This window comes from Culicoides brevitarsis, chromosome 1 (assembly GCF_036172545.1).
Source record: "Culicoides brevitarsis isolate CSIRO-B50_1 chromosome 1, AGI_CSIRO_Cbre_v1, whole genome shotgun sequence".
Taxonomy (NCBI): domain Eukaryota; kingdom Metazoa; phylum Arthropoda; class Insecta; order Diptera; family Ceratopogonidae; genus Culicoides; species Culicoides brevitarsis.
In genome coordinates this window covers 14,926,818-14,954,483 of record NC_087085.1, presented here as the reverse complement: position 1 = coordinate 14,954,483, position 27,666 = coordinate 14,926,818, and the positions used below count along the sequence as shown (strand labels likewise).

Here is a 27,666-nt window from a genome sequence, read left to right as displayed (position 1 = left end):
CTAAGGGATTAAATTAATATCTTGATGTAAATAATTTCTATGGTTGTAGATGATCAACTCCAAAAGAGGTTAAATTGATCCCTTACGAGATTAGATTCATCTCAAAAAGTTTTAGTTAAGGGATTAGATTAACTCCTTTTCCAAAATAAGGGTTTAAATTAACCCCTAATGGCTTAATGAGTCAATATCACTCCTTTTCAATCCGTAGAGTATTTTACTTATTTTTTCAAAAAGAAAACGAAATAGGCACACGTTGCCTCGAAAGATGATACAAATTAATTAACGAGATGTGCTTCAAATAGCAAATTTGACATTTTTCATGTCCTTTGAAAAGTTTTTACAGCCTTTTAAAAAAAAGTTTTGTGGTTGGCTTTTATATTTAAATATATAAAAGGTCTGATAATATCGTAAAAGCCAAATGTTACTTTTTTTTATTATTCATGCTCTTTCACAACTATCCATTCATCCGCCCATCGAGCCGCATCGAATCCATGATATCATCGAAAAATGTTCCGATCATTAATGCGAGGAATTTATGAGTTTCTCTCTTTTAATGGCTGTCTATCAAGTCAAACGGGCAATCAATTAACCCAATTAATTTAATGGTATTTTTTTTTTGTATAAATTATGAACGACGAGAGTTTGTGAGAAATTTCCCTACGTCTATTTCGCCGTCGACTTGTTTGAGCAATAAACTATGGTACGTCAATCGTGAAACGAGCTTTCCGTGCGTTTAACTAAAAGATACAACAAAAAAATACAATAAAATAACATTAGCTAAAGACGAATTTTCTGGAAATTCCTTGATAGAAAATTCTCTTCAAAAATTCACTTGCAAACGTTATGTTTTTCCGAGTAATCTTGTTTCCTTCCTCGAAATGCTCGAACCTGTATCATGAATTATGTGACAAGGAAAAAAAAGTAGGACGAAACCTGTGTTCTTTGTCTCTTTTTGCCATCGTGCTCCCTCTGCTTCGTCTTCCTTCTTTTTTTTCATTACAAGTCACTTGCAAAAAGAATAATCCAAGTCAAAAACCATCTAAATCTTAATAAAATTTCAAGCCGGATTTCTTCATGTGTGTGTGTTTTATCATCCTGCTGCGGTGGTATTTGAACACGGGCACGATTGTCACACACATGCTTTTTCAGCAACGCTGTCATCGCCACAATGGAAAATTCGTTGTGCAATTTTGGGGGAAGCGACAACGGTTTGCAACTGATAGATAACAAAAAATTGAGCAAAATCTATGTTCGCAGAAAAAAAAAATAAAATAAAAACATAAATTTAATCCAGTGTGTGTTTGTGTGCGGTGTAATAAACACAATGAATAGCAATTTTATACTAAAACCTATTACTCGTGTCCCAAACAAGTTTATTGATATCAACCAGCAAAAAAAAATGTTGTTTAAAGTGGGATGATGCTTTTTTTCTGTTGCTGCAAAACCTCCGACAAAAATTGATGTGTCACGATTTATTTTGTTTACGTGTGTCATTTTCGCACCTCATTTGGAAGAGAGGAAAAAATCCCTCCCCGATGAATATTTAGAGATAACAAAACAAGAAAAAAAAACGTTTGAGTGCTTTTTATTTGAGTTGGAAACGTTTTTTTTTTGTTTTGTTTTGAAATGAACGTGAACTCTTGAAATAAATTAAAAATCTTGACACTGTCATAAAAAATGTTCAAACAATTAAAAACACATTCGGAAGGCTTCGTGATAAATTTACATAAAAATATAAATAAATGGTGTGGAGGTTCTCGCAAGAGTGAGTGTTTGCCATTCTTTGTCTGGCTTGTCATTTGCCGTTAGCTGTCAGCGGCACAAGTGGCTGCGAAAGTAAATACACAAATGAAGCATGCAAAATAATAATAACAACTGAGCTGAACGGAATGAGGTAGCGCGGTGTGATAGTGAGGAAAATGTTCATTCAGGTGTTTTATTCGCACCGAATAACATTATACAATTTACAACACTTTTCATTGAGAATGAAAAAAGTTGTTGTAGCGAAAAAAAAATACGAGGAATATAAATTCACGCAACAGTAAGAATCAATGTGAATAATTTGTGTGTCGCGAAAAAAAATTTGCTGAATTAATAAAATATTTTTATTTATTTTTTATGTTTTGGCTAATTTTTTATCGATTTCATTTTAAATTAATTTTAATATTAAAATAAATAAATTAATTAATAAAATAATTATAAATCGATTTAATTAAAAAATTGAATAAAAAAAAACAAATTAAAAAAAAAATTAAAATAACGAACCAAGACCGATGATTTTCTGATTTTTCGTTGATCGAACACATAAAATAAGTTTTATACTTATTATTTTAAGTTTTTAAGGTTTCAAAATAAAAATTAAGAAAAAAAAAGAAAATTGATCACGGATAATATCTTCATAAATAATAAAATAAATTAATTAAGAAAATTTATGAGAATAAAATAAAATTACTCTTTTTCTCTTTTTTGGAGCTCGAGATATCTATTTTAAAATTAACTGTATAAAATCTTATATCTCTTAAAGAGATCAAAAAACTGGACCTTAAATTTTATAAAATTAATTGTAAAATAAAATTAGTTTTAAAAAATAATTGCATAATTTACCTCCTTAAAAAATATCTATTTTTTTGTGAAATTATTTCTTATAAAAATTTAATTTAATTTAATTATTTTACTTTAAATTATTTAATTTAGTTTATTTTAAGATTTGAGAAATATTTAATTGAATCAAAAATGAAAGAAAACTAAAATTATATAAAACAAAAATCCATTCAAAATAATTTTTCTGAGAAACATGTAACTTACCCATAATCCAGCAAAGTAGTACTAAAAAAGTTTTTTTTGTTGATTTTGTTTCTCATTATTCTTGCATGCCTCGAACTAAAAACCATTGTTCCGCGAAATATAAACAATCGCGTAATGACATTTCATTGTGAGATGTAATTCATTATTTTTTTGCTTCTTATCGTTTATTTCGAGGCGAATGTTTTCTAATGACTTTTGTATGACAAAAAATTCTTTATATCTTTTCTTGTATTCGCAACAATTTAATTCAAGCAACTTTCAACGTAAGTTCGACGATCAATTACTTAAATTCAATGTAAAAACATGTCGTCTCCCCCATGAAATTCCGGAAATGCAACTAATTTCCTTTGACATGTGATCCCGAAGAATTCTTCGAAAACTTTTTACATGACAAAATATCTTCATCAAAGCAGTTCACAAAGTAATGTATCTTTCGATGTTTGTGACATTCGCTGACAAACACACTTTGACCATTGAATTGTTGGTTGATCATACAAAGTGTCCGGAGAATTTCATCAAGTTATTTAAACAAGTTTTACGTGTGTTTTTTTTTCCTGAAAATTTTCAAAGAAATTTGCGCATCATTACTCCCCTTTGTACCTTAAAGTCGTGTCAGTTACTTTTTGATGTCGCCTTATTACATTTACGTTCATTATGAATCTTCGTCGTGCCGATGTCAATTTTCACTTTATCCAATCTCGGATCTCGTACTAGACACCTAATGACATGATCCGAATATCAAAAAAAAAATGACACAAAAAGGGAAAATGTTCCTCATAATAATGTCATAACGTGCCATAAACGATAGAATTTTCAGTAAATTGCTTGCCAAGCATGCCAATTTTTTTTTCTCCTCGTAAAAAAGAATGAAATTGGCCTAAAGAAAGTTCTTTGTGCAATGCCAATGTCTTGTAAAGGCACAGAAAAAAAATAGTTTTTTCAAGGTCTGCGAGAAAGTTTGTGAGTCTGTTCACATATTTTATTAGTAACTAGAGCAAAGTAGAGTTAGATACCCACTTATTTTTGTTATTTAAATTATTTTCATAGGACACGCTAATTTTTTTTTTTTCAACTTTTGCAGAACGAAATGAACATGGTCGAGTCATTCACGGATTCGTGTGTGCATCCAATCAATACTTCTTTCATTTCCTTTGCCTCTTTACATTTTGCAACAAATCAATATTTTTTTTGTCTTTGTGTGTTTCTGTCACATCCGTTCCCGCTTCTCGTTTTGTCATGGCACTGCCAATGTAAAACTTTAAAATTAAGTTTGTTTTTCCGTACATTGTTCCTTTTATTATTAGTTTGTCAAATGCTCGATATTTGTGCCACTGACAATAACCATGTAACGTACGTAAAAAAAAAGTAATGAACGACGTAAAACCGGGAAAAATGTTTTTTAGATTGAAAAACTTGGTGTGAACTTTTTTTTATGTGCTGTTATTATTTCATACAACGGAAAAGCCGTTAAGTAAATTTTATTGATTCAATATTTACTTTTGTACAAAGTCGTGTATATGTGCTTGTGTTTTAAGTTTTCCGCCGTGAAATAACGAGTTTTTCCTTATTTTTATTTGATATAAGGGAAAAGTTGTCGAAATATTTTAATGCTGTAAAAATTATGCGCGACAAGTGTTTTCATGACAGTGCCTCATTGATAAATTATAATGGAGACGACAGGTTTTTATTATTTTTTTTTTTAAATTTAAATTTATTTAAATAAATTGCCATGACAAAATAAATAAAGTTAATGAAATTTTGACATTTTGATTAAATTTTTGGGTAATTAATTGAATGAAATTAAAGATTCATGGAATTGCGTTTTTTTATTGGCCGAAACTTAAAATCAATTTTTATTGTAAATTTTAAATTAAGGCATTTCATTTCAATTTATGTCAATTTCATCCAATTTTGCCAAAAAAAAAATGGAAAAAAATGAAAAGCTTTTAACACTTTTTTATAGAAAAAATTATTTAAGTAAAAAAATTTTTTTTTTCATTAAAATCACATAAAATAGCAAATTGAACTTGCTGACAATTTTTTTTAAATTTACGTTATTTAATTAATTAATTAATTAATTTTAATTAATTTTATTTTATTTTAATTTAATTTAATTAATTAATTTTATTTTTTATTTTAATTAATCAATTTATTTAATTTAAATTAATTAATTATTATTTTTATGACTTACTTTAATTTAAAAAAAAAATTTCTTCAATTTTGAATCCAAATTCAAAACTAAATTTAATTTAATGTAAAAAAAATCATCGAAAAACAACAAAAAACGTTAATAAAAAATTACTTTTACCATGATTTTTGCCGTTTTTTGACGACAAAAAAATATCTACAAATTTGTCATCGAAATGCAATGAAAAAAAGACAAATGTAACGTAATAGAATGAAATTTAATTAAAAATTTGTGCAGTCTAGGATAAACCTACTTCTCTCCCCACTCATAAAATATTCATTTACTCTGTGTAACACTGTGACATCATTCACACAGGGAATTAAAGTAATTAAATAATAATAATAAATACAAACAACAGACACACACACACCGAAGTTCTGCCAGTAATATCTTTTCATTATTGTTGCTTTTATTAATTAAAACACAATTAAATTCCGGAAGTTTATGTTGTCGTATCATGTAACAGGTCACAAAACGGAGAATCAACACAAAAACATTATGTCGACAAACTTATTTTCGGGACTTTTAATTGCCAAAAAGTGAACAATTTCCAGCTCAGTTTTTTTTTCGTCTTTTCGCTTTGATGCAATATTATTAAAAGAACATTAAAATTGCGTGACGCCGGAGAGAAATTAAATTAACATCAGGAACAAGTGTTGTTGCTCTTGAGAAGTTCAAGTCGTTTTTTTTTTGTTGATAAGGGAAAGGCAACGAAAATGTTTGTGACAATTACCGGTGTGGTGTACAAAGCTAAATAAAACGCAGGCAAAATAAAAGTTTCGTTTTTCAAATTGATAATTACAAAATACACAAACTTTTTGACACACTTTTGAGCAACAACACCCATTAAAAAGTTGAAAAATCACAAGATGTGATTAAAAATTTTATCGCATTACATTTTGTTTACTTTTTATTATTATTTTATTTGCAAAAAAAAAATTGTGAACAAAAAAGTTTGCACGTAGTCGAAAAAAAAGTTTATTATTTTCCCATGTGGCAATAAATTTCGCATACACTACATTAAATAAAATTATAAAGCTTATCGTTTCATTCCGTGTGCCTCATATCCTGCCTTGGCAATCTGCATCGAATTTTTATTGCATACTTTTTAGTACTGTTGCAGAGGTTTTATAATAATAATAACAGGTACGATGCGCGTAGTAACTAGTATTTTTATGATTATTTATTGCTCGTGGCGTGTACGGCAACAAGCAGTGAATTGAACATGAACAAGCTCGAACATACATCGCGTTCTTCGGATTATTGTTGCTGCCGTTGAAGGAGGAAAGTTTGTCGCAAAAGAGCAATCATTGAATTAGGTTCTCTTTTTTGTACTTTATTTCACTTTGGATTTTTCGCTGTTGCCAGTTGCCTCTTGTATTACGTTACAAAATATTACAAAAGTGCGGTAAATGTTTTTATCACTTCATAATTTAATAAAGTTGAACTTTTTCCCCTCTCAAGTTTTATTGTAAAGTGTTTTGAGATGAAGTTTGACTTTGAGTTGGATGGAAGTGTGCGTGCAATGTCAACAAGGCCTATTATTTATTTATTTTTTTAAATTGCAAATTATTACGTTTATTTAGGTAGTACAATGGAATTGTGACACAAATTGCATGTTGCTAAAACTTTTTCTCCTTTTTGCATTTTTGTGGAAAATTTATTACATTCAAGTCTTCTGCAAATAATTTTTATTCATGAATTTTTATGACTTTTATGAAAAATTTTATAAAAAAAAAATTTATTAAAAAATAATTTAAATAATTAATAAATAAATAATTAAACGAGAATTTAAAACCATAAATTTAATAATAAATGAATAATTAAAAAAAATTAAACTTATTTAAAATTTAATTTAAATTAAAATTTTATTAGTTGAAATTAAATTAAAATTTCATTTTTTAAATTAAAATTTTATTAGTTAAAATTAAAAACTTCAAACTTTAAAATTTATTAAATAATTATTTATTTTTTTTTTAAATATTTAATTTTTCTCTGTGACTTTTTCGAAATATTTATTATTTTTGTTTAAATATTTTTTTTAATTATTTTTTTTTATTTCTTAAAAACTTTTAAAACTACGTAAAAAAAATTCAATAATGTCAAAGTCAATTTTCTTACATTTTTTAATCTTCTTCCTGTTGTTTAATTTTATTGAAACGCGTTCAAGATTATTTTCTTGCTATTCCCATACGCCCCAAACCCACTCATTTTTCCTGCAATGTTTGCATATCACAATAATGTAGATTGCGTCTGGAAATTGGATTTCAAAAACTACAAGTTTTTACGAAAATTTTCATGTTATTACAACGAAAACTAAACAACCGTCATTATCTATCCATTTTTATTATTATTCCGTTCATGTTTGTTTGCATATCTCTTTGGCTCAAAATTACATGTAAAATGTATTGCATATTGAGGGAAAAAGGAAACGCGCATAACATAACATGAAAGCCATATATGGAGAAGGTCGTTGTTGCATATCGCAAGCACATTTGTTTAATATCGCACGACTAGAGTAAGTCAACGAGAGCAGAAAAAAAAGACTCGCAGCACTTGGCACATGCTTAGCAGTTGCTCGTTTAACACTGAAAACGGCTGATGTTATCATCACATGTCGTGTGTGCCTATAATATATTTTTTTTATTTCGAATTTCGATATTACCATGGAACATCACAAATTCCTCAATACAAAAATTGCATTTAGTTTTTTTTTTAATTTGGGTCCGGAGGTGTTTTTTATTACATTTTCATTAAATTGCACATGAATTTTTTCAGGTGTGCACAAAAAAATAAACCAGGAAGTAATTATTTGTGTCGTGCAACGTTTTAATTATTTTCGTAAAAAATGAATTATTATAACAATTTTTAATAAAAATGTAAAAAATTACGGAAAAAACACAAACACATAAATTTAATGAAATAAAAAAAACACACGTGACATATGAAACTTGTTCACAATTTTAAAATTATTAGTTAACACGAGTACCACGACAATTTTTCATTCGTTCATCATATTTTCTAATTTACATTGTTGATGAAAGGTTATTTGCGGCACACAGAACAGTGTCGTGTCAAAATACAAAAAATGGTTGGAAAAACGTGCAATTTAAAAAAGGAGGCGGATTGCATCACAAAACCTCATATTATTACATTATTCAATAAGGAAATGGAATGACATTCACAATTTTTGCATCAAAAAACACACAATAGCTCACAAAAATGTAAAAAAAATATAAAGAGTAGTCGTCTAAAAAACGATATACTATAACGCATTTCGATTTTTCAGACCTACACTTTTTTACTCCTAACTTCACAATTTGGTACTCCTCATTTCACAGTTTTGTACTCCTCATTTCATAATTCTTAGCTCCTTATTATCTGTGGACTTTTCCCATTAATATGAACATATTTCACAATTTGGTACTCCTCATTTCACATTTTTGTACTCCTAAAGATCCTTTCACAATTTCATACACCTCACAACCCAAAGGACTGCTCATTGACCTTCAGGGTCCTCAAATAATTAAGAGTTACTAAAAAAATTTTTTAGGACGACAAGTCTAGTTTAAAACCGCATTTTTTCTTCGAAATGCGGTAAAAATGAATTTTTGGTACAAAGCAACCCACTGGCAAAGTTATTAATAAAATATGAAAATAGAACAAAATAAATTGAAATCATGCCCAAACAAAAAAAAAATTGTGACAGCTTGGGGTTCCTCGTCATGTGCCTTTTTATTGGCTTTATAGGAGATGCATCAACAAAGCACGAGGGTTTTATTTTTTTTTTTAGAAAACTGTCAGTAAGAAATTTATTGCAAATCATTATTTATACAAAATTTAAAATGAAACCCTTTCTTTGTTGAAAATTTTAATAAGTTAAGCCTATTTATTTTCAATTTTCTCACTTTCTTAAATTTTCGTCTACTCTTTGCTATTTTTAGATCAAGGTCATGCTCGAATTCATCGTTATCGACGATGTCAGCAAATTTGCATTTTATCTCGAAATTGTTGAAAAGTGTCGCTGTTGATGACAAAAAATGCAAAATAACAATAAGCAGAAATGAAAAGTAAACAACAAATGAAAAAAAAAATCCACCGTCATTCATATTTAAATGACTGTGACACACACACATATTCACAGAAAATAACAAGCACCAGATGTTTCTTGTATTTATTATGCACTCGAGAGCGAAAGAGAGAGAAAAATAAAAAATAAACTGACATTTAATAAGTGCGAATGCAGTTGCAATTTTGATTGACTTAACCAATTATTTTTCATTATAAGTTTGATTTTCAGAATTTTCACTCTGAAAAAAAAATAATTCCGCATCATTAAAAATTTCATCCTGCCAATTACATCAAAAATTGTTGTTCGGAATCAATTACATCGCTTGTTTGATTGTTTTATTGCCACCACACGTTCGCGTTACCACAAACAATAACAAACGTGGCTCGTCGACACCCGCAATTAATTAACCACACACACACAAGCCACCACGAAAAAAAAAATGAAAAATAATAATTTTTTTTCAGTACTTTATCATATCATTTTTAATACCTTGTTGCGCGTCGCGGCATGCTGAAAAATATATTTATTAAAATTACCTCTAATTTATGGCAGAGTATCAAATTTAATTACAATTAAAATAAGTGGGTAATAAATGGTGCACACTCATCCTGCGCGTTGCTTTAAAAACGCTTGAAAAATTAAGAATTTTTCGTTGTTTTTTCGTTGAATCATTGCAAGAATGTAGCTTGAGCACTTTTTTGATAACATGTCATTCCGACAGACCGTTGATTTTCCACTTAGTTGAACAACATGAAAAAAATAAAAAAAATAATTATGCAGAATAAAAATTAATTTACTTTTCTCACGAAAACCTGATACCGGACAAATGCTGTCATTACCAATTATCTTGTCTCGTACTTTTGCTTTAAAATATTTGTTCGTGTTTATGCTAATTTTGGACTATTTTACAACAGGAACAACAACAACAATCGGTATTAAAGGAAATTTTGGGATTTTTCTTTCTAATTATGTCATTTTTGTAATCTAAAAATAATTTTTATGCGATAATGTGAGAGTAATGTACGAATCGTGTCCCTCTTGTTTTTTTCCCGTAAAATGACAGAATTTTGTAATCATATTAACGTTGTACGACCGGAAAAAAGGCGAAAAAGGTCGTCTATAGCGAAAAATTCGAGGAATTTTGGAGTTTGTGTCCTACATACTCCTATGATGGGCTTTGAGGGGATTACCAGAGAATCTCATTTAAGCTTTAAAATTTTTGAGCCGACAAACAGGAACATGGGAAAAATGTTAAATAGCTGCAAAAAATAGGTCCTAAAAACTAATTGTCTGCTTAGAACAAACGAGCGCAGACAATGATGATGATGATGACGACGACGATAACAAAAACGACATGACCACGTGTTCGTGTAAAAGGATTGACGCGCGCGAAGAGAAAAAGGTAAAATAAAAAGTGAGGTAGAAAAAAAAGTTTATGGGACGCGATAGAAAGTTTAAATAAGGGAAAAAAATATAATTTGCATACTTTGCCTGTGGCAAGTGATTGTTGATTGTATGGTATTGTAGCGGTCCTTAACGTCTTTAAAGTACATAATATTCATCATCATCATTACTTTATTAATTTCTTGTATTTAAGTAGCTCACAAAAAAATTTTTATTTTTTCAACAAAAAACTGTTTTTCTTTTGTCTATCGCCGTGTTGTTTTCAACACGAAAAAGGGACGTTTTTATCTTCCAGACTTTTTTTTATTATTTATTAAAAAATGCTTTTAAAAAAAATTTAGGTTGAAAAATTCAACTAAAATATTTCATTGTCCTTCATTTTTTTTTATTTTACGAAAAACAAGAAAATATTTTTTTTATTTTTCTTCTGAAAATATCTCAATAAAACTAAAAATATGTTAAGATGTCAATTAATATCAAAATGACTTATGCAAAAATAGTAATGTTGCTTGAAAAATATTTCATAGAACTGTCAATGGTCAATTTAGTTTGAAAAATCAAATTCAAGTGAATGTTTAAATGTAAATTCTGAAGAATATTCAGATCGATATCAAGCAACTGTTAACGTTCTAAATACAAAATAAGAATAAAATGAAAAGTAATCTGAAATAAAAAACATAACCGCATTTCACTATTTAATGGTTTTCATGATATTTTTTAATTTTTTCTCATAATTTAAAAAGATATTTCAATTAAAGGTTTACAAATATAAAAATTTCCATGATTTAAATGGAAATTCTTCATATAACCGACATTTTCAGAATAAAACCGCATTTTTCCAGAATAAAACATGAAATGCGGTTATAAAAAAAGGAAACGCCCGGTACATTACCATTTATTATTATTACAAATGATGTTTGCCTTCGTTTAGGGCATCGCCGCAACGAAATGTTACAAGTGCCAATTAATTTCCATTATTTGTCGAAAGCCAGCCGCTTCCATTTTGTTATGATAATGTGTTTGTTGTATTTATCTAAACAAACAACATATTTTGTTACTTCTGAACAAATTTATTGTATCCGTCCAAATCATTATATCAAATATCAAAAACATTCCATTCCATATTATTATATTTTTACTACTTCAATAAACACACATTTCGTACTAATTTCACTTTTTCCTGATTATTATAATGATGATGATGATAATGTTGATGGCAAATCATCAGGATGGGAAAGCGACAGCTATTACATATCTAAATTACATGGATTTCGGATATTGAAATCCATTACAAAGCCGATATCCAATCGAAGCAGCACAGTAGGTAGTAGAAAATTTGCTATTAAAAATTTTTAATATTAAAATTTCAATCAAAATACGACGGGATATTATTTTATTAAGCATTCCCTCCGCCAAAAAAAGAAATTAAAAATAAAACTTAATGGACGCTTGTTGTGCGTCGTGTTTATTATAACGGCAAATTTAGATTGGATAACAAAAATAATGTCTGCATAATGTGTTTACTTGTTTGATTAATGTAATATTATACTGTATTGAAAAAAAATGGGAGCGGCATGAAATAAAGTGAAGAAGGTAAATTTCCCTCTGTACCAACTTTGACGCATAATTCTGGCCAAAAAAAAAGCTAAAAAAAATAACGGGAAAATTAAGACCCGTTGTCAGTTAAAATATTTTATTTTTTCATCATTTCAGTGGTTCGCGAAATAAAATTCCCCAAAAAATAATATTTAAATTAAAAATTACACGCATTTGAAATTCTGGGGACTTACACATGTCCGATTTGAGTGACGAGTGCCTTTTGTTTTGCGGATGTCAGTAATTTTTTGCTGCTATTTTCCGTCAAAAAAAAAGATATGTACATTAAAATATTTGATGCGAAAATGAAATCGGATCCGAGTTACAATTAGTGTTTATTTTCAACAAAAAAAATATATAAAAATTAAAAATGTTGCGAACATGACACCGAAAAAATATAAATGAAAAATATTTTTGAAAACTAAAAAAACTGCAACTCTATCTCGAATGTGTGTTTTTTGTATTTTTCCTGTGAAAAACGAGGAAATGTTGGAAAATGTAGAAAAAAAACCAGTACAGCATCTCAATTACAAACACTTTGTAACAGATGTTTCTGGTAGATTAATATACCCGTAAATTGGATACTTTTTCTCATTTCTATTTAGATTACTTTCTTTCTTGCTTTGAATGCATCTCTTCTGACCTGACTAGAGTTGCCAATTCAACTAGCTTTTCTAAATACTTTTTAACTGACTGGCAAAAAGTAGTTTGTAATAATTTTTAATAATAATAATTTCCTTTGAAAAATAATTGAAAATGAATAAATTTGAGGATTAGAGTCATTTATTACCGAGGCAAGCATAAAATTTAATATTTTGTTGTAATAATCCTTGTAAAGCTACACTTTGTGTAATTTACAAACAAGACTGATTATAAAGTTTGTTTCATATTTCAAATTATACCATTTTATTATAAATGGGAAAAAGTTTTTTTTTCGTAGTTGCAGTCAAAACGAGAACAAAAAAAGTGATGACTTGATGAACCAATCTTTCTTGTTTGTGTTTGTGTGTGAAGTTGGGCCCGTACAATGGGAGTAGTTCATATAAAATTTATGAAACACTATTAAAGTACATAAATAAAAGCAAGAAAACACACTGCGAAGAAGCCTGAAGAATAATGAATGTGACGTGAGTTTGCACTTAAGTCTTCGTTGTTGTTGATATTATTGTTCATATTATCATCATCTAACTTTCCACGGTTTTACAAGCAGCAAACGTGGCTTTATGTTACTGTACTTTAGAAGACAGAAGTGTGACTCTTTCGGAAATTTATGTGACTTTTTGTATTAAAGTCGTGTGTGTGTATGCGATAAAAGCTTTTGCTTTAAAACGTACGACATTGCATTCGAAGACGACATTTCACACGGAGGACCATTTGTTTGATAAAACAGTTTTTTGGTCCCTATTCTGTATGATGCTACATACATTTTAAAGAAAGTAATATGAGAATATAAATTTCGTGTGACATGTTTCTCTCGCATTTTTCTTCTTGCTGAGCTTTGGTAGAGGTCCTAACGTGTAACTTTTGAATTTTTTGGATACCAAATAAAATATTTTATGGAAAGATTGTAATTGACAGTTTTTAAAGTTTTACCTCTAATTTAGACATAAAAACTTAACCACAAAAACTTTTGTTTTTGATGACATTTAATTAATTTCTCTTCTGTAAAGTTTACGAAATCAAATTAAAATCTAATTTAAACTATTTTTCTCATATGGCTTGGAATAAAAATCTATTTCGAGAAAAAAAAACGTTAAACCAAAAATAATTTTTTCTATTTTTTTTTAAATCGAAAACGTTTTAAATTTTTTTTCTCTATTTTATATTTTGAATAATTCTCAAAAAATGTCTTAAAATTAAATATCTAATAAATAGAAAAAAAAAATATTTTAAATTTTTCGTGCATTTTGAACAAAGAAAATAACAATAATAATAAAAATATCAGGGTAAAAAACCTTGAAATTGTATTTGTTTAAAAAAATTAAAAATTTTCTTTTAATTCCTATATCCTACTTACTTACTTTTACTTTACACATCACCCGATATCAGATTTCATCGGAAAAAAATGTCATGAGATTTTTTGATGGTTTTGTATTAGTTAGGCCTAAAGTAGTCCAGAAACCTTAAATTTAAAATTCTAGAAAGAACCAAACGGATTTTAGACATTTTAAGTGCCCAATCTCACTAAAAATACATAGAAACACTTTGGTTCGTTCTAGAATTTTAAATTTAGGTTTTTTGACCTATTTTAGGAGTAAGTAATACAAAAACGATCAAAAAAATCTCATTCCATTTTTTTCGATGAAATGCTGATATCGGGTGATGTATTTACGCTTTGTTTCTTGTCCGAAGATTCGAGACTGTCCTCATATTGAGCTAAGGCGATACACGAATTGTCGCCATCTGGTTCGTCGATTCGCAAGATCTTTCAAATCCCAGAGGTTACATTGAAAATGATTGTGGAGCTTTTTCCCAAGTGTTTTTTTCCTAATTTAATTAAAGGCTGAATTTAAGTTAGCCAGTTTTTTTTTTTTATTTTAATTTTAGAGAAAAATGTTTAGAAAAAAGTATAAAAAAACTTTTTAAAAAATCATCAAAATTGATTTATGAAAAATTACCTTTTATTGAATTGACCTCAGCTTATTGACTTCCAAAATGAATCGATGATTTACTAAAAATCCATAAACTCATTGTACTCAGTAACATGTTTGAGCTATTTTTCCGATGCCTCTTTATTGTAACTCATACATTGTAAAATGATAGAGGCATGAGAGACGTTTAACTTAACGATCTAAAATATTCCCAGTGTTTTAATACGATTACATGTACAAGAAAGGTATTAGCTCGTACGTAAATAATTATAATTAGTTGATATGTAGTTAAGTTGAGCACTTATTATAATGAAATACGATTAAGTTTGCCTCCACTGTGCCATGGCGCGGCAAACATTCTTTTCTTGAATATTTACAAATTCCGGCAACAATGCGTTTCAGCTTAGCGGCATTACAGCGGCACGTAAACAACATAAGAAGCTTAAATATTCTCCAATTCTAATGTGTAATATGATCCTTTAAACAACACATCAACAACGATGACGGTCCTTAATCTACGTGTTGTCTTAATTTGGATATTCTCTGTGTGTGTGTCATTAATTATTACTTTATGTGAATAATTTCCGTTATATTTTTAGCACTTTCCTCTCATTATGCGACACAAAAAAAATAGAAGAGGATAATCTTAATTTGCAACATTTCCTAATCCCATGACCATGAAAATATCTGCGCTTTTCATTAATTTCCGTCACAAATATTTTCCGTTCTAGCTTTTCTCGTGTTTTTGACATGAAAAGAGCGACAAAGTTTCAAAAGATAATTAATTTCTGAAAAAACAGTTTTTTCCAAAAGCTTTTCATTTTAATTGAAGAACTTTTCTAAACAAGTCTTTTCTAAATCTTTTTTTATTTTTGCTGCTCTTTTTTAAGTGAATTGCAAACAAAATAAAAATTAAAAGGTTGTCCGTGCAACAAAAAACATACAATTTTGAAGAATCATCCAATTGGTGAAAATAATAGTTTGCTTCACTTGTGATACCCATGCAGTATTAATTACACTTTTGACGTCATTGATGTTCACTTCCCGGTGAGAAATGAAATTGTTGTGTTTTGCAGCACAGAAATTGCATTCCGTTGTAAAGTTCATCCATAAATAATGGAAATAACAATGAGAGAATCGGCTTTTGTTGAGAACTTGAACATACCTACCTACAGTTTTTTTTCATTTCTAACGGGAAACATTGTGGAAAAAGGAAAATCTCCGGCTTTCTATTTTGAAATGGAAAAAAGCAAAGTTTACACTTGAAAACTTTCTAGTATGGTGCAACAACCTGTCAATTCAAACACACACACATACTCTAACAATATCTTAATGAAATCCAACTTGTATAATTTTAACAATAGAAGTTGTTTTACTCTTGGCTTCTCCATAAAATAGAGATTGTTGACAGCTCACCCATTTTTATTCCTTCCATTCTCAAACGGAAAAGGGAATGGAATGAAAAAAAAAACTAATGCAATCTGACATGGGACGAACGCCCATTCGGAAAAGTACCGACGAAAAAAAAAATTTGAAATTCAAATGTCACAATCTTAACGAATTCAATCAAAACGCAAAAATCAACTAGTCCAGTGAAATGTTTTTTTTATCTGTATTTGTGACAAACGATAGCGATCTATTGGGAGATATTCCGCGTAGTATTGATATGACGAAATCTATTATGCAAAAAAAAAAAAAGATAAAATAAAATAAAAACACAAACAAATAAGTGTCAAATCTATAAACAAAATATATAAGAAAAAAAAATTGGGACAAATAAATTTTTTTATCGCGGCAATTTCATGCATACACGCCGATATGATGATGATGATAGCGGTGCCATTTTACATCAACACTCACTCTGGGCTGTTTTTCATGCAAAATCAACATGAAAAATTTAGATTTGCGGTGTTTTGTTTTTCTTTTTGCATATCGTTTTATTTTCGCAAGCCAGAAAACGGGGGGATATGAATTCAAATGAATTGAATGCTCAACAAAATTTCCAATTTTCGTGCGATTTAGCTTAAAGCTATCTGATTTGAAGGTTTCTCTATGGATGAAAAATGGGTAAGATTGGTACTTCAGGAAATTATTTTAACCCATCAGTGGTCAAGCTATTAAGTGAGTTTTATGATCCCTCAAGGTTTAATAAAGGATTACTTTAATAGGTTAAGCCTCATAAGTTAAGGAATCAATTTAACCTTGAAGAGATCAACTTCAACATCAAGCTTAGAACAATGGTTAGCTTATCTGCCTAATGAACATAAGGTCGTCAGTTCGAGGCTTGAAATCATGAATATTTTTTATGACACCAATCTTGCTTAGAATTTTCTTAGATCTTTAAGAAACCCTTTGAGACCTTCTGGAAGAGCTGAGTGAATTTTTAAGACGCCTGCTTGAGATGACAGATTAAAAGCTAAGACCCATTCCCCGGCGCTTACTGAGAAAGCTTACGATTCCACAGTATGAAGTATAATAGGACCCCTCGAAAGATCGCGATGCGAGGAAGTATCATCTCCATCTCAAGAAATCTACATAATTCCCTTTGAAGTTGCTCATCTACAGACCCAAAAAATTGATCTTTTCAAGAGGTTAATCTGATCCATTATTCTCAGAGGTTACTATGATTCCATGAGACCTCAGTTTGTTCAAAAAAGTGACCAAATTGAGCTCTTAAGGAATCAAATTTTTATCATAAGGGATCAGATCAACCTCTTGATGGAATACAGTTTTTGGGTCTGTGGATGACCAAATCCAACAGGGCATTATGTTGATTCTTTAAGTGATCAGATTGATTCTTTAAGTAGTCAAATTGACCCCTCAAGAATTTACTTAAAGGGGTCAATTCGACTCTAAATTGTTCAATCTGATCCAATCTTACCCATTCTTCGTCCATTGGATAAATATCGATTACGTATGTGTTTGATTACACGAAAAAAAAAGTGAACAAAAAATCAAAGAAAAACATAAAATGAATTGAAAATGACAGATCATACCTTTAGGGCGGATTATTATCAACTGTGGCATTTGTTTCAAAGGTTTTGGCAAACAATTTCCCATTCTCCAAGGCATTTACTTATAAATTCATACATCATGTTTATTTAAACTATTTCAATATATCGCATTTTTCATATTGGATGTCATTGATGTTACAAAGGCACACACAGTGTAACATATTAAATTCCTTGCTGATAGCTGGAAGCGTATTACCGGCATGTATGTATGTGTCAGTAAGCCAATTGTTTGTAAAAGGAAAAAGTTTCGAAAATATTGATAGAGACGTGGCGAATAAAAGTTTACCTTTTTCCGAAAGTCATCATAATTCAATTTCGCAAACACCTGTATCTCTCATGTTCTCTGGAAATTTTCTCAAAGAGATCGAATATCGATTGGAAAACACATCAAAAGAGATGTTTACGTGCGCCCAAAGATGCGATGAGTGACACGAAGGAATACAAAGTTATCGAAGATGCTTCAATTCATGCGAAAAATGTATCATTTCCCATTTGAGTCTCAGCATGTCTCGTTCGATGAGAGAGAGAGAGAGAAAAAAATGGTATTAAATGTCACTTTGATCCTTATCTCAACGTTGGCAGGCGCTTGTCATCATCGTCTTTGCTTACTTTTTAAAATTCAAATGCAAACTTTAATTACCTTTCCCCCATGAACAAACACAAAAATCCGGCACGGAATATGTACTTTTCGTCGACATGATTTTCACAAACGAGTTGCAATGTTCACCTGGATGATCGTCTTCTCTCTTTCGGGAAAAAAGCTGCAGTAACTTTTGCCTGCTTTTTACATGGCTGCATGCTCACGTGTAACACGTAAAACGGCATAATTAAGTTTCAAAAGTCAACATTGACTAAAATGAGTTGTTTACGTGTCTGGTGCACTTACCCAGAACGAGTAGACGGTAAAAAAAATATTAAGTTGTAAACGCGAGTAGTTTGTTAAGCAAGTTTTAAACCTTTTTCGTATATCAACACTTTGTTGCTTTGTCTTCCTGCATTTGTAACTTGCGGGCAAAGACACCAAAGATTATCTCAACTTTTCGTAAGATACAGAAAAATGCAAGAAATATGCATAAAATTTTAAATTTTTTGCTACAGATGGAAACCATTCCTATGGGAGAAAAATCTTCTTGAATTTACATAAAGTTTTCTGGCGAAATTATTGGTTAGTTAGGTGGATTGGACTTCACCTCACACCGTACAAACAAAGTTATCGGGATATTTTTACTCATCGGTGCATGGAAATCATGAGAAGCAAACAAGAAAAAGGGGTCGAGAAGATGTAATTCCATAAATTTTTGATGTATTTTATTCCTTCAAGGATTGAATTTGCTTCTTCAACGTATTTCAACCAAAGATATCTTTATTTGTAAGTCCACTCCCCTTCTTCGTCGTAGCACACACATTGAAATAAATATTGTGTAATTTGATAGAAAGCACTGCATGAGAGGTTCTCATCGCCTCAGGATATTGATTGCAGATCGTCTAACAAACATTTTTAATTGTACCAACATTCGAACATTGTTCTTGTGGTTTATTTCCATTTTGTGTGGCAGAGACGAGTGGGAAATTTTATTTATTGCTGGAATGCGGATTCGGTTCACATGTCTCGAGTGTGAGAAGGTTTTGTGGGTGTTAGGCAAGATTATGCTTCGGCATACGCTTCATTAAGTTATGAACCATTCTTAATTACGGTTACTGCCTTGTCGTCTATTTTTGGCCTCAAACCGAATCGAAGATAGTCAAATCAAGGGAGGATGGTACTGACATAAAATTCAATCAAATACGTGATTTTTTTAGTCAATCGAATATTTTACCTGACTTTATATGCTTACCATCCCACAGTTGCAAGCAACATAAAAAAAGAGGTAATGAAAAACGTGAAAGTCAAAATTTTTGTCAGACAATTTTTTTTTTCATAAAATTCTTCGATATCTATATTTGCGGTCAATGAACTTTATTTTTTCTTTGTGAAATGTAATCAACTTTAATGTTTTTTATTTTTAATTTTTTTTATAGAAAAATATTGAGTTGCGAAATATTGAAATTTAAAAGATCATTTAAAAGCTCAAAATATAATTTTAGGAGTTTTTGGTATAAAATGAGAATATTAAAGTTAACTCTTGATTTCTTAATAAGTAAATAAATTATTATTTTTATTTTATTTTATTATTTTTTTTTTTTTTTTTGATAAAAAAAAATACATAAAAAAAATATTAAAAAATTAATTTAGATTATAGTTAATAAAATAAGTTAAATAAAATAAAAAAAAAGTTGAAGAAAAAAAATAAAAAAAAATAATTAATTAAAATTCGTTGTTCATAAATTTAATTAAAGCGCGCTGTTTGAGCCCAGTAGAAGTTTTTAAAGAGTTTAAATATTTTAGAATTTTTTTTTTATTTTCAAGCCAATTTTTCAAGCCAATGTACCTATTAAAAAAATATATATAAAAAAATTGTGTATATTTTTATCATTTTTCGTCTCTTTAAAATTTTTTCAAATAACTTATTTAACTCATTTTTCATATAAAAGCAAAAAACGAAAAAAATTTATATTAAACTTAATTATTTTTATTTTATAATATATTTTTAACAAAAACCGCATCACGACAATTTAAATAAAAATTTCGTTTTTGACAAAAAAAAAAAATAAATTTTTAAAAGTTTAACTTTCGTAGAAAACAATTTTTAATGTAATTTTGACTTCAAATTTAATGTATATGTATTTTTATTTAATTCTCTTAAATTATCCTAAATTAAATTAATTTTAGCATTTCCTTCGTCTGCCACCCTTGGATGCCATTGAACTTGTTGCTTTCTAAAAGATAAATGATAATGGCAACAAAAAAAAGTTAAACATGTCTGCAATACAAAAAAATAGTCTACAGTGCTAAATAAATCAATCGATAAGCCGCATGTTGCCTGCCAATTTGCACACATATCAACAACAATTATTCGCAACAGCCTCTCAAATCAAGGACTAAAATTCCATAGAAACGGTGCAACTGTTAATTCACTCTTAATTAATCACCGGCTGCCGTCACATAATCCGTTTCATTTCATTATATTTACCTTTTCTAAACACTAATTATCTGAAAAACTTATTCAATCAACTCGAACATTAACAGATTAAGCTTTTGATCATTAATACAGATTTGTGTGATGCGGCCCATTATGAATTCATCGTCAACGCAACAGCACATCGTCGGCAAGCTTATTGTGTGTGCTGCATACTTTGCAAGTCAAATGTAGTGAGAGTGGAATTTGTCATGAATGCACAACCATCCGACGTGCCTGAATTCGATTGAATAAATTAATCATTATAATACGGTTCGGGGCTCCGTTCTCCGATTGGTAAGCCACACATAAACACAGTTGCATGCAAATAATGCAAATAAAACGGCAAGCGGCACCACTAAGAAGCTCTCGCGCGATTATATTGTTGCAATTTTAATGATTTATTTATTTATACATGGAAAAGTTTTGTTGTTCGAATTGACATTTTAGCGCAATATATTTCAAGTTCATCCACTTTCCATATACACAACGCACGAGAAAAAAAAATTAAATTTAAAAAAAAAACAGATGCCAAATATAATGATATTAAATCACGACCGCAACACACAAACAATGACTCTGTTTTTACGGTAGAGTGATCAAGATAAGCCTTAATATTTTTTTTTTTGCAAATTATTCATTACACAAAGAAAACTTTTGTGATTTATCTGAAATAATTTGATTGTGTGGCTGTAACGGCGTAACAAGGACTTTCTGTTTCATATCACGTCTGAAATGAATCCAAATTAGCCGATTGTGTCTAGTCTCACTAAATTATAACTTACCATGCTACACAATGCGATAACACTGTCCAACTAATTTACCGATTTGCTTTAAAAATTCCGAAAATCATTTTAAATTATTTGAAAATATTTTTTTATTTTATTTTATTTACTTTTAAAAAATAAAAATTAATTAATTCATTTAAAATTTAAATAAAATTAATTAAATTAAATTATATTAAATAATTTATTTTTATTGATTTATTTAATTAATTTTGAAAATTTTGCTTCAAATTAAAATTATTTTTTTTTTATAAAAAATTTCTTAAAGAATTGTTCATTTATATAGTTTTTTTATTGTAAGACTTTTAAAATTTTTTTCATTTTGTTAAAAAATTTTTTAGGTATTTTTATTCTTTTTTTTCTAAAAAAAAATTAAATTTAAAATAAAATTTTAAAAATTAATTAATTTAATAAATAAATACATATAAATTAATATAATTTATTTTAATTGATTTTATTTATTTATCGAATTTTTATTTTATTTTTTGATTAATTAATTTTATAAATTAAAATAAATAAATACTTAAATACTTAATAATTTTAATTAGTTTTTAGCTAAGCTCTAAATTTCAATATATTCTTAAAAAACGATAAGAAATTATTCAAAAAATAATTAAATATAATAAAATTAAATTAATTAATAAAATTGAATAATAAAAAATATAATTTATTAAATTAAGGAATTAAAATTTTCTCAATTTTAAAAATTTTATAAAAAAAATAATCATCTCGAGCCAAACAAAAAAAAATTCAAATATTTTTAATTCTTTATAATTTCCAATTATTTTCATAATTTCTTAAGCTAATTAAAAAAAAAATTGTTAATCAGAGTAATTTACGTCTGTCCCTTTACTTGCTGAATAATAATAAACATTTACAACAAACATCGAAAAAAAATGTTAAATTAAATAAAAACTACGCGACACATGTGCACCTCACAAGCAATCCAGCAACTCGACGCTGGAAAATATACGAGATTGTCGAATAAATAAAATGAATAAATTGGATAGCGTGAACATGTGTCAATTATTTGCCATATTATGTGTTGTGCACTGCATATTCTCGTGTAGTAATATGGCGTCAAAATAATGCAAGCCAATGTAACAATGAGAGTAACTCGCTTGTACAAATATGCTGCTAAACTAGCACATGTTTGTTGTTTTTCTCGCACCGCAATTTTTTCTTCTTTATTTTTTTCAAGTATAACTACAAATTTTTACCTTTTTGCCGCTTACTCACCGACTTGCAATGCGAAAATTCTTGCAATACCACGAGCACAAATAACGTAATAGAGGTTATTGAGTAAATCCAGCATCAGCAAGTTGAGTAATCGAGCTAGCTGCCAATACTGGTAATCATTACTATTATTATTTATTCCGTAAATGACATGTGAGTGCAGTCGACATACGCGACGACGACGACGTATAATTAAAGAAAAAAAAATATTGTGCTTGAACCATACTGGTTTTTTTATGCGGTAATGAATGGTCAAGGTGAAATTGTTATTTTTTTTATGTCTCTTGTGGTTCTAGTTTGGACTTTTTTTGACTATTTCCAGTTTGTGCTCTTGTTTTAAACGAAAAAAAAATAAATAAAACTCCTTCAAGTGAAACATGCTGTGAAAACCGGTAAAATTTATTTTTATAATTCGAGGAGATTGTGCCAATGTGACATATTTCTTTGCGTCTATCTTCATCATCCAATCAATTTTTATTTATTTTGCATTCGATATAAATCGCAGATAAGCTTATCTTAATCGATTGGCTTTGACAAAGAAATTACAGTCACTTTTGTATGCAAATACATGCTTAAGGTCGCATGCAAACGCAATCAAACGAAACATCTGCGTTCCTTTTTTCTTTCTTCGTTTTTTGCACACACATAAAAAAATATCCATAAAGCTCTAATAAATTGAAATGTGATGTAAATCCTATCGTTTCACATGAATCAGCGATTTCAGTGATTTTGCACTTTAAAACTATTTATTTTCATGTTTTGCAAATATGTAATTGACAAACTTTTAATGTAATCTCGGAATGGAGATGCAACAAAAAAAAAGTAGTTACATTGCTAAACTTTTGGATGTAATACACAAATAATTTTAAAAGTAAACGTTGATTTGCAAGAAAGCGTATTATATTTTAAATTTGATAAATATATATTTAACAAAAAAGTGAAGGTTTGGATAATGATGAAAAATTTCTTAAAATTACGTTCATGTAAAAATTTATCAAAGTGATTTCTTTGCTGAAATTTAAAAAAAAAAACTATGGTTGATTTTTTAAATTTTTTATGAATTTTTATTATTTAAAGTTTTTTTATATTTTTTATCTTTAAAGATAAATGATGGAAAAAGAAAAAAACTCAAAATAAAAAAAAAATTAAGAAACTTTTTTAATAAATTTTAATTTTTCGATAAAAAATTATTTTTAAAAATTTAATATTTTTTTAAAATTATAATAAATTTTAATTATTAATATTTTTTTTTCATAAATTTTGTGTTAATTCATGACAAAATATTTTCAATATTTTTAAAAGAAAAAAATTAATTGTGCACAAATTTGTGCCTAAATCTTTTAAATAAAAAAGGAAAAAAAATATGGTAAAAAAAGTTTTTAAATAAAAAAATTATTGTTAAATAAAGTTAATAACAAACATTAATTTTATTTTTAAAAACGTGTTTAACTCGCCATTTATTAATGTGGCGCCTACCGTTTTAAGTTGAAAGGAGTAATCCGCTACGTGACAAAAAATTATTTTATAATTTTTTTTAATATCATTGTTTAGTTCCGACAATTATAAAAAAGTTACGAGATCGAAAGGAGAAAATGATTTTATTTTTTTAAATTGCAAAAAAAATATTTCAATATCAAAGTCGTTGATAAAATTTGATTGATTGGCATTACTTTTACATTTTTGATGGATTGCTCGACTTGAAGTGTAACAATTTTATTTCAATTTATTATTTTTTAAACACTTACGTTTAAAATCGCATTATTTTGCACGAAAATAACTCGCAATGTATTTAATAAAAAGCAGACGATGCAAAGGTGTGATTCACTTGGGATTTACAAATTAAATTTATTTTTGTTGCTAAATATTTTGAATCATTTTTTTCTGCATAAAAAATGTATTTTTTTTATTGTTATTATGATATTATTATTAATATATTACACTGTGCCCAATTCCTATTATACAAAAAAAAAAAAATTTTTTCTCAAATGTCAACAAGGTGTAGTTGTGTTGGATTGTTATTTTTTTGTAGTGTGCCGATCCTCTGCTTTTGCAAGCAGCAACCATTTTTCTCTCTCAATTTCAAATTGAATTCAATTGTTTGAGTGCTATTATGAAAGATGTCTTTTTTTTCTGTGCTTGCCTTGTAAAACCCTACCCAGTGCCCCGTTTGTACTTAATTTTGTGAATCATGCTCTTTAAATTTTAGGATTATTGCATCACATCATCGACGTGGTTTATTGTAAATGAAATTAAGTTCAAAAGTTCATGTTTGTTTAATTTTCGTGTGTGTCTTGTGTGGCTTGTAATCAAGATTACAACAATTACATTAGAAATTAATTTAGATTCAAGGAGGATATCTACGCAATTTACTACTTTTCAACGAATCGTTTAACGTTCGGTTTACTTTGCGAACGTGCGTGGACAAACCTTGTTAGTTGTTTGTTTTGCAATTGCCAGCAAAGAAGTGGTCGAAGCAAGTTCTTGTAAAATTTCCGATGACTCATGGAAGAAATGACCTTTAAATCAATTCACTTTCAAGTGGCTGGTTGATTTTGCTGTGAAGCGAAGTTTAAATAATGCACACATTCTATTGCTGTGACAGGCCGAGAGAGAGAACAAAGAACACAAAGGTGTGTCGAAGCGAGTTAATGCAATTCAATTAATTATTTATAAGATGTCCAATTATTATAACGACAACAAAACACGAAAATAAAAAAAAATCAGTAAATTTAAACAAACACTTATAAAATTCACACACTTTTGTTCCACTAAAGTAGGCACAACAGCATAACATAACAGCGAACATCAACAACGTTTGTAAACATATTATCACTACTTCACGTTTGCAGCGATATTTGCACGAAAAATTTTTTAAAATACATCCAGTTGAATAAAATGGCCTATTTTTAACGCTCCGAGGGTTTAAAAATTAGGTATTCCATTTTTTTCTATTTTTATTTTATTTTATTTTTTTTTATTTTTTGAAAAAATTCATTTTTTTAACTAAAAATTTAATTAATTAAACAAATAAATAATTGCATTAATTATTTAATTAATTAAACTTTAAATTAAAAATTAAATTTATATTTTTATAAAAATAATTTTTTAAATATTTAATTTTAAAAATTTATTGATTTTATTTTTTTTAATTTTATTTTTTTTTTTTTATTTTTTTTTTAAATTTCAAAAAATAAAAATTGGCAAAAAATACATGGTTTAATTAAGAAACTTAATCTTAAATTTTATTAAAAAAATTCTTATAAATTAGTTTTTGACTTAAAATTAGCTGAAAAAAAACAATACTGAAAGAACCTAATTAAAAAATTTTAATTTAAACTAAAAATAAGTGTGAGTATATCAAAAGCCAATTTGTTTTCGGTTTTGAAATAAATTTGAAAAAAAAATATAATTTTTTATTAAAAATTAAAAAAAAATTGTAAATTAAGTCAATTAATTTTAGTTCATTTGGATTTATAAAATAAAATATATTTTTATTTGTTTTTTTATTATCTCAAAAAATTAAAAATAAATAAATAAATAAATTTCCAAAACTTTTATAATTTTTTATATTTTCAATTTAACTATTTTTAAATTTAAATTTTTAATTTTTTTTCACTTTTTTCAAATCAATAAAAATAATAAAAATTTCCTTAAAAAAATTTCAGGAGCATTAAAAATAAGCCATTTTTGTGCAACACGATAAAAAATGTAAAATGGATTTAATGTGTTATGGATGATTTTTTCATTATGTCTCTAAATATTTAATAATAGCAGGTGCTTTTGTGGTACATTTTGCACGAATTCACTTTTAAAAACTTTTTTTTTCTTCACAGCACACCTTTTGTGCGGCATGAGTGGCAATGATGATGATAATATTTATAAGCTTTTCAATGCATATATTTAACAGTTTCGAGAGAGTCTCAATCGTCAAGACAAAGTTTTACCTTGTTTGAATACTAACAACGGCAACGATCGATCAAGTTATGTGAGGCGCATTTTGATTTTTGGCACGTACTGAAAACTTAAAAATCGTTCGGCGCAGATTGAATACCGAAAAAAGCGAAAAAGCGCTTTAATTGAATCGATCAGTCATAAAAACGGAGAATTCGATTCGCTCTACATACGACATACGAAAAAACAAAATCGACGTAAGACAGCACAGAGCGAATAACCAGAAAAACATATGTAATTTTAGTAAAAATATGTGGTGCATGTTCTGTTACTGTGCTATTGTTATTGTTCGTGTATGAAGTAGGCAGCAGCGGCAGTTGATCTGTAAAACACAAATAAAAGTGAAAGGAAATATTTGTGCGAGTCGTGTTTTGTGAGTTAGAAGCTTGCCAAGTACGATGTCTAGCGAGAACAGTTCGAGCCATAGAATTTAAATTTGTTGTAACTTTTTTTGTGTAAGGAAATTGTTCGAGACATTCATTCAACTCCAACGGGGCGACGACGACAACGACATACGGATGATCTTGTGTAGACATCTCGCAACCAACACAGACGAAATATTCATAAATAAATGAAAATGCATACGGAATAACGTAAAATGACATGCACAAAAATCAGGTTTCAACATTGCCGTTGTGCATGAATCTCCGTATGCGGCTTATTGCTGCCTTGTTAATGTGTGAGTTACGTTCGGTTTGCAGTATGTGTGGTTTTTAGGTTTATTTCAGCAACAGCATTTTCAGTTCAGGTCACTATTGAAAGTGAAAGTCAATTAGTCGTACTATCTCCGTCGTCGAGTAAGCAAGTGTTGCTTTGGTCCGGAATATTTTTTTATTTTATTTTATTATTTTTTTTTAATAAAATAATTTATAAAAAAAAAAAAAAAAAAAAAAACTTAAAGACGAATTTTTAAATTATTATTAAAAAACAAAAAAAAAATCTGTGATTGACATTAGCAAAAAAAAAGG

General features: G+C 28.3%; 1 protein-coding gene across 1 annotated transcript in view; it reads left to right on the top strand.

Annotated features, from left to right (window-relative positions):
- The window catches only part of LOC134837320 (metabotropic glutamate receptor 2), a 79,116-nt gene that overhangs the window by 31,359 nt on the left and 20,091 nt on the right, over positions 1 to 27,666 (top strand). The window lies entirely within an intron of this gene.